This window comes from Phodopus roborovskii, unplaced genomic scaffold (genome assembly GCF_943737965.1).
Source record: "Phodopus roborovskii unplaced genomic scaffold, PHOROB, whole genome shotgun sequence".
Classification (NCBI taxonomy): domain Eukaryota; kingdom Metazoa; phylum Chordata; class Mammalia; order Rodentia; family Cricetidae; genus Phodopus; species Phodopus roborovskii.
In genome coordinates, this window is record NW_026126638.1 from 9407317 (window position 1) to 9416472 (window position 9156).

A 9156-nucleotide genomic window follows, 5' to 3' on the forward strand; every position below is an offset into this window, starting at 1 on the left:
GAAACTCCCTACAAAAACCTTGTCTTTCTCACATCCAAAGCTGACCTCTCGAACCCTGCCTTAGGGGGGATGCAGCCCCTGTACATGAATAGAAAAGCTTACTTTAATTAGTTGCTTGCTTTAATTAATTTGGCCATGATGATTTCTGTCAGGAGTCTTTTTCCTCCCGTAGATGGAATTAACATTAATACTACATCACTGAGAAAAACCTTGAACGATGACCCTCATTTCTCCACCTCCCAGGTGCTAAAGACACTTTTGATTTCTAGTTCTCTGATGCCTAAGGATTTTGAACAATATTTTGGACACTGGGTTTGTTGTTGCTTTTCCAATTGCTCTGTGCATTTATTAGCTAGAATTAATGCAGCATGAGGGACCAAGAAAGCTTGCAGGCAACACAATTTCACAAGATGCATTGCAAGGAAAAGGATAGGCTGATATTTACCAACTATATCTTAGGGTCTCAGTGGATGCATTCCTGGAGGAGGTGGGCCTCTAATTCCTGGTGGAGGGGGTCTCATTCCGAGAGGGGGCATGCTTATAGGTGTCCCTTGAGCAAGGGGAAAGTCATTTGGTGGCCCATGTGTGGCCTCATACCAGGTGGAGGAGTCAGGACTACTGGACGTGGGTTGTTCTGCCTACAGGCTGAGGAGGTGTCCCACACCCTGGTGGGTACCATGTTGGGGCTCCAGAAATGCTAGCAATGGCAGCAACTGCAGCAAATGCTACAGTGCCTCTTCCCTGTGGAGTCATGACCAATTGGGATGGACCTCCAACTCCTCAGACAGGATCTGCTAATCCAGCAGGAGCTTGGGGAATAGGTACAACAGCTGGGACTCCTGCCAGCTGCCCTCCCAACCCCAGGGGAACCTACAGGGCCAGCAAGTAGCACACAAGCAATGCCAGTGTCTTTGAGAGGTGGGCCCTCCTCCTTCACAGATACCAAGTTCTCTCCACATAGCAAGACCAGACCCCAAACCCACTTTTCTTCATGGTCTGGCTGCTTTGCATTCTTTGGCTTGATCTTCCTGAATTCATCACAATCATGGAGGCTTGTTACAAGCACTTTCCCACCAGTCTGGTCCCAGAGCCATGTCATCCTCAAATAACATGCAGAGACAGTGTATTAATTATGAAACTGTTGGCCAGTTACTAGCATTTCTTATCAGTTAGCTCTGTCTTAAGTATTAACCCATTTCTATTAATCTAAGTGTCTCACATGGTTTTATCTTACCGAAGAAAGGGTCCAGACCTCTTCTTTCACATCTCTACATTGTGACTCTTCTCTACTACATCTCCCAGAATCCTCCTTGTCTTCCAGTCCCACCTATCTTGCTTTTCTATAGGCCAACAGGGCTATATTCATTAACCAATAAGAGAAATCTATTTACAGAATGACATCTCCCATCGTCTCCTCTTTTCTGTCTAAAATAAAGAGAAGGGTTTTTAACTTTAACACAGTAAAATGTATAATAAAACAGTTATCAAATAAGAACTATAATTAATATTTAGTCCATTAACATTTAGCAAGATTTAAAGAAAATATTTCATCATCTATCCTATCTTTGTGAGTCTAAAGTCTTATATGTGACTTATTTTTAATCCTAACTATAGAAAACTATAACCATAACTATCTGTCTTCAACTTCATCAAAGACCACAGAAGGATAATATATAACTCTAGAAATGACAGGGACAATTCACTGCCTGGTCAGTCACCGAAGTTTTTCTGTAATGTTCCATCTTCAGCCTATAGGCCATAGTGTGTCTGGCAGACCCCTCAGCAAATCAGAAAACTTTAAACTGTCTACCTATATTGGCAGTTTGTCAGTAACTTTTCTTTGTGTCCTGTAGAATGTCTGGCAGACTCTTCCATGAAGCAGGAATCCTGTAGTACTGCCCATCTTGTTATAACAGTCATTTTCTGTGGGTCCTGCATCTCTATAGTTTATACAGAATAAACTCAAGCAGTCTAGACAAGAGCAGTACCTTGCCCAAATGGCTTTTCTTGCCATATTGGAAAAAAACTCCATAATGAGTCTCTTTGATATATCCATCTTCTTTCTGACACAGTTGGTGTTGCCAGGAGTAGTTGTACCTCACTGTCAAAAAAAATCCATAAACCATTTTAGATATCATATTCTGTAGGTCTTTGAAAGATTTGAAGAATGCCTATCCATTTGAAATATATCTCCATGTATCTATAAAAACCTAACAAACCTATAAGTTTTGACTATTATAGGTAACTGTCTATAATCTGTACTAATTCATACATTACATTTTTAAGTGAACTATGCAAACACAATACCTAAACAAGAGGAGATATATACATATCACAAAATTGACCTTAAATTTCTATCAATAAATGAAAACCCATTCTAAAACAAAGTATTTATTTCTATACCATCATGCCCTTTTTACCTTTAAAAGAGATTGGTTGTGATCATTAACCATTTATAACCAACCCCAATTAAATGAAAACAAACATTTATAGACAATATTTAGGAATTTGGGTGTTCTTTCCAAACTGCTTCCTGCTGGTTGGGAACACTATAATACCATGGGAATCCTAAGAAGAGGCAGAAATCTTGGCTGTAGTCTGTAAGGCTGACTTGTCCCAGATGTTTTGAATATTGGATCACTTGGGACACTGCTTCAGGGGGTCTGGCTTGATCAAACCATGCTAGCTTGGAGGGAGTCCACAGCTTTTCATTTTCTATGGAAAAAAATAAAAATTCTTTTCCCTAGTAACCTGTCCTTAGACTTAAATATTGAGGTCAAAACATTTTAAAAATATGTAAATTGGATTAATTTAGCAGCATTGATAATCAAGTGTGTTTTAGCAATTGTTGTTCCTTCCTTAGCAATTGAGCAATTCAAAGACAACACAATAGCATACAGTATTCAGACTCTCTTTGTATTTCTCATCTTTAGGTGGCTTTTTTTTTTAATTTTATTTTTTAATACAGGGTTTCTCTGTGTAACTTTGGCTGCCCTGGAATTCACTCTGTACACCAGACTGGCCTTGAACTCACAGAGCTCTGCTTGCCTCTGCCTCCTGAGTGCTGGAATTAAAGGCCTTTGTCACCACACCCAGCTACTCTTTTTCTTTCTTTCTTTTTTTTTTTTTAACTACTTTATCCTATTTCTTTTTCTCATCCACCTACGTATATTTTAAACACACTGTAAGCCTTTAGAGATTTTTCTTTATCTGAATCTGTCTTTACTGTAAATCTTTATCTTTTCATATTCTTGTCAAGTGCCTTAAAAGTACCAATGAAGATGTTTCCATCCTGCAGGATACATCTCATTTGATAGTCAGTGTACCGCAACATCTTACTCTACTTTTTTTTCCAAGACAGGGTTTCTCTGTGCAACAGCCGGAGCTGTCCAGGAACTCTCGCTGTAGACCAGGTGCGCCTTGAACTCACAAACACCCGTGTGCCTCTGGCTCCAGAGTGCTGGGATTAAACACATGCACCACCACCATTCCTCCCATCTTGCTACTCGTGCAGTCATGGTGGCTGTTTCAACAGTAAAATTTCAAGATCCTTATTACTTGAGGGCGGGCTATAAATAAAGGTGTGATTCAGGTCCTCTCAGACACAATGCAAGCTTGGCTGCATGAACAGTGGATGGGTCCTGTTTTCCTTAATTTCCATCAGCTGTTTCACTACTGCTTTCTTGACCCCTTAGTGTCTCAGCTAAGGACGCCTGTCTCAGGTGGATTCGAGTTTACAAGGTCACAGGAGTGAGGAATTAAAGGGTAGAAGAACTAATATGAACAAAGGCATCAAAGAAAACTGAAGGGTGTATTCCAGACAGCCTGGATTAGGGAGCTGCAGTTTTTATTTGTTTGGTCTTGGGTTGTTTTTTGTTTTGTTTCGTTGTTGTTATCGTTTTTTTGAGACAGGGACTCATATAACTCAACCTGACCTCAAATTTGTCCTGTAGCTACGGCTCCTACTCCTCCTGCTTCTTCCTTCTGGGTTCAGGGAGACGAATGCCACCTGGCCCTATGGTGAATAGAGGAGTTTAGAATGCTTAGACCTTTTTGTTCCCAGCCTCTTAATACAAGTAGATTCATTGGATCCCCATTATCTCATACTCAAAGATGAACCCTAACATTAGGGGGAAACATCAGCAAAAGGGGGGAGTTTGGAGAGGGAGAGTAAAATAATTATACAGTAGACTTGAGGGAGCAACAGCTTTCCAATTTTGGTACAGAGGTAGTGGTGATGATGGTTATAGTGGTGGTGATGGTGGTGATGATGCTGCTGGTGGTGGTGGTGGTGGTTGAGGTGGTGATGATGCTGGTGGTGGTGATGATGCTGGTGGTGGTGATGGTGGTGGTGGTGATGGTGGTGGTGGTGGTTGAGGTGGTGATGATGCTGATGGTGGTGATGATGCTGGTGGTGGTGATGGTGGTGGTGGTGATGGTGGTGGTGGTGGTTGAGGTGGTGGTGATGATGGTTATAGTGGTGGTGATGGTGGTGATGGTGGTGATGATGCTGGTAGTGGTGATGATGCTGGTGGTGGTGATGGTGGTGGTGGTTGAGGTGGTGGGATATAAACGATTCCTCACTCCTCATCTGCTGGCAGGATAGACAAGAGGTTGTGAGTAACCAAAGAGCACAACAGCAGATCTCTAAAGTGTGTCTGGGTATACACCAGGTGAACTTTGACCTCCTAGCTAATCTCCTTGCCTTTCCTTTGCAGACTCTGAGGACCCAGGAACTCTCTAACGGTGATGCTCTCCCCTGGGAGCCTGAAGAATGGAGCATGGAGGGTTTTCTATGTCAAGTGCCCAGTCTCCTCATCGCAACATTTTCCAGATGCTGTCACAGCTGTCAGCAGCGTTACTTCTCCGATCTCTGCTGCTACTGCTTCTCCTCACACTGTGTCACTCACTGGGGCTCTGTCGCCCACGAGTGGGTTTGGGTGTCAATGTTGCTCTGTTCCCCATGGGTGGGTTTGGAGCACAGCCTGGGCCCCGGGTTGCATCAACTCAACTGTGTGACAGGGACATTACAGTGTTCAGGAAGGAAAAAGGAAATGGGTTTTCAATAAAGAAGAATTTGCCTGGAGCTTTGCAAAAGGGTAGGGGAAGTAGATTTTGAAAGGCAGAGAATGTTTGTAAAGTAAAGCTTTGTGAGTTTGGATAGAAATGTCAGCTATGGAATTACAAAATGCATTTGCAAGTCACACAATAGAGCTAGTTAGCAGGTGATAAGGATCCCTGCAAAAAGACCAGTGACATGTTTTGTCTTGCAGCTAAATATTTCTTCACATTTCATGACAGGAAGGGGCGAGCTGACATCTCCAATAGCCTTTTTGTGAAGCTGGAACGCTTCCTCATTCTCCCGTTGGAGGAGCTGAGCGAGGGTTGTCTTCAGTATTTGCCCAGCACCCTCTTGGCTCTCTGCATGGCTTTCACACAGCAAAGGGCACACATTTAGCTAGAGGAGTCAGCCTAAGGACATTTATCATAGCAGTTTGGGGTTCTGTGGGTGCAGCTAGTGCTTTGGCTCTGGAAGCCACCAGGAGTGTCATTGGTCTGTATAGTCCATACAGCAGAGCTGTCATTAGCCCATACAGTCCAAGTAGCTGGAGTATCATTGGTGCACACAGCCTCAGTGGAAATGACACAGAGCTATGTGCTTTGGAAAGCATGGCCCCAGGTTGGCACCAACAGGAGGTGGTAATACCTGATAAGAGGCTGTGCCTTTTGGGAGGCCTGCTGCTGTGTGCACCATCCAGGCTCATTCCTTTCCACTCTCACTTTCCCGTCAGCGGTTGACAGGTCCTCTTCCATCGGGATGTGCCAACATGGGCCCTGAGCAACAGAACCAATTGTTCAGGGACTGAACCCTCCAAAACTGAGAGCCAGGATAGAACCCTTCTCAAGTTGATCGTCCCAGACGCTTGTCTCGGTAGCAGAAGGACAACTAAGCCCAAACCTCTTCATTCAGGTGTAGGCTCAGGCAGACGTGTACATTGGCAAATTGAGTCTGAGCTGGATTTCAATACTCTTGCCCTGAGGGCTTCTCTGGCTGGTATACAACCTTTAACAAAAACAAAACAAAACACAAGAAGCCGTCCAGTTCAGCAATGTAGCTAGATTAGAAGTGCACATGAAAATGGCTTCATCCTTCTCTTCAGTCTGACAGGAGACTAGATACAGCTTCCAAAGATAATGATCCCATTTGCTGAGGCAGTGTGGGATGTAAGCCTGGCTTCCCTCCTTCCCCCATGCCTCCTTTCCCTCTGTTTCCTTGAGATGGCATGACTTGTAGCCTTGAGTGTTTAAAAAAAGAAGATCAAGGCCATTTATTTAATGGCACAATCAATGTGACCCCGGGGCTATATACAGGACAGATTCTCGGTAGGCAGTGCTTGCTGTGGCCTCCAGAGGCTCGGGGAGAATTTAGGAGCATGGTTCTCTCTTCAGTTATACAGGAGATACATTCAAGATGAACTGAACAGCTGAAGAGAAGCATAGTTCCCTATTTTATGCTTACAAGACGAAATTGTGTTTACTAGACAAAGAATTTATAGCTTGGAGAAGTAGACTTCTACTTTTAAGAATGCCTAACTAGCTTTCAGCTCTCTTGCAATAACTTGTAAAAAAAAAAAATTGGTGTTAAGAATGCAGCAAAATGGTAAGGTCGTAAATGAATGAATTACAACAATCAATTACTGGCTTTCTCAGCTAATAATATTGCCACAAATGATATAACACCAGTTATAAATAGCCATTCAGATGCTTTCCCCCATCTCACACAGTGAAATGTGATTCCACAAATAGGTTATTCGATAGAATGGAGCTGCGTGTAAACCATGATTTCTCCTCACAGATCTGTTGTAGAAACCAAAAGAAACTCAATCCCAGAGTCCTTTGGAACAGACACCCTTCAAAGATGATTTGGAGCATTCTACACTGTGTGACATCCTTGAAATAATGGGGAATTAATATTCTATAGTATAGTCTCTATGTTTATTTCAGCTACATGGTAGTTTAGCTACATTTTTTTGAGGGTTGTAAAAACTGGGAGTCATTATAAGGTTTTTGTTAAACAAACAAACAAAAAACCTCGGAAAATTGGAGCCCATGTAAACAGACCGTCCGTGATATTGACTACACCTCATGTGTCATACATAGCTCAAGTAGACTGTGCACTCCCCCTGTCCACAAGAGCTTCTAGAAAAGTGAAGACCAGGATAAGTCAGAATGATTAGAGGGTCCATTGTCTCTGGTAAACAACCTTCATTTTGTGCCCTTTTCTGTCTCAGAAACAGAGTGGGACCATGTTCAAAATACTATCCACATTGAATGTTCCTACAACACTCAGCTCCTCCAGGTCATAGTACTGATACAACACTAGCTGGGACCATTATAGGAAGCCCTTCCCTCATCTGCCCTGCCTTCTTTGAATTCTCCTATTTCAATATGGCAAGGTAGTTCTTTGGGTAAGGGCACTTGATACCAAGTCTGACAACCTGAGTTTGATTCCTGGACCCACATGTTGGAAGAAGAATTGACTCCCACCAAAACTGACCTCCACATGCACACATGCAGACTAAATGAACGTGATAAAAAGAAATGATGTGGATGCCCATATATCTCTTAGATAACTACTTTTGATGCTGTCTTATGCCATATTATGTGTTTCTAACACATATGAGCCTCCCCTAGCAACTTTGAAATCCTAGAATAGGAATTGAAGTTTTTGTTTGTTTGTTTGTTTGTTCATTTTACTTCCATACAATTGGGGTAGCAGTAAACAGAGAATTGGTGCAATCCAATTTAATTCAGTAAATTCAAGGCACCTTCTTTCCAACATACAGACTGGGAAAATTCCCAAATTCCCAAGATCTTCTGCCACCACAGACATAAAATCAGACCATGTGGTTACTCACCACAGTTGATTACCCCCTCCCAGAGTCTACCACTGAACCTCAGCTACAGAATGAGACGTATAATTAAAATGTGTCACAGGAGACCTAATTAACATTAACTTTCCTCAAGAGTCCTATTAGCAGCCTGGAAATTAAAAGTGTTTGAAAAGTGTAATTGGCATAATGATGCCAGAGCACAGAATAACTGTACTACCCCCACCAAACACACGAGAAGGAGTTGTTAAAAATGGAGAGAAGAGCCGGGCAGTGGTGGCGCACGCCTTTAGTCCCAGCACTGGGGAGGCAGAGGCAGGCAGATCTATGTGAATTCGAGGCCATCCTGGCCTAAAGAGTGAGTTCCAGGTCCAAAGCAATACAGAGAAACCCTGTCTTGGGAAACAAACAAACAAAAACAAAATGGAGAGGATATAGCAAAGCCTCCTATGAATAGGCTGTGCTAAATCCTCACAGAGCTAGGGCATGCCAAACCCTCACATGGATGGGCTTTACCAAATCCATAGGATCCCAATGGTGATACCACAAGGGCATGCATATGTCTAAGTTCCTGTGCAGGTGATATTAATTACACCTCAATATAACTGTTAGAGAAAATACATCATGAAAAGAAAATTACAGAAAGACACATAAGCTTAGCAGTAAATTTAAATAAATAGGTGGATAATAGGTATCACATCTATCAAGAGGGAAATAAGCAATGGTAGAAATAATGCCTAATGGTATGGCCAACTCTGGTTCCTATGATGCCTTCATACTTAAATCACCCCAGAGGTTAATATAATCGTCTTCACTTAATGAAGCAAGGAAAAGTTAAGTTGCAGCAGATGCAGTACTCAGAAGAATTCAGCCTCGGGTAACATATTAGATCTGGGGTTTGAAGGACAGTTTTAACCACCAGGTGACATTTTGGTAGACTCTGCTGCCCCAAGTGTGTCCCTGATATTGCCTCCAGGCAAATGTTCTAGTCCCTGAACTCAACTCTTTGTTGTTGTTTTGGTTTTTGGTGTTTTGAGACAGGGCTTCTCCAAGTAACCGCCCTGGCTGTTGTGGAACTCTCTTTGTAGACTAGGCTGTCATGAAACTCACAGAGATCCACCTGCCTCTGCCTCCCAAGTGATGGGATTAAAGGCATGTGCTACCACTGCCTGGCCCCTGAACTCTTAAAAACAAAACAAACAACAAAAAAAATAAAAAAACACTTAATTCTTAAGTTCATCCACAATCCCCTACATAAACTTTT

General features: G+C 42.5%; 1 pseudogene; it reads right to left on the reverse strand.

The window, feature by feature from the left end:
- Window positions 1-455: 455 nt before the first annotated feature.
- Window positions 456-3334, reverse strand: LOC127212950 (small nuclear ribonucleoprotein-associated protein N-like; annotated as a pseudogene).
- Window positions 3335-9156: the final 5822 nt, after the last annotated feature.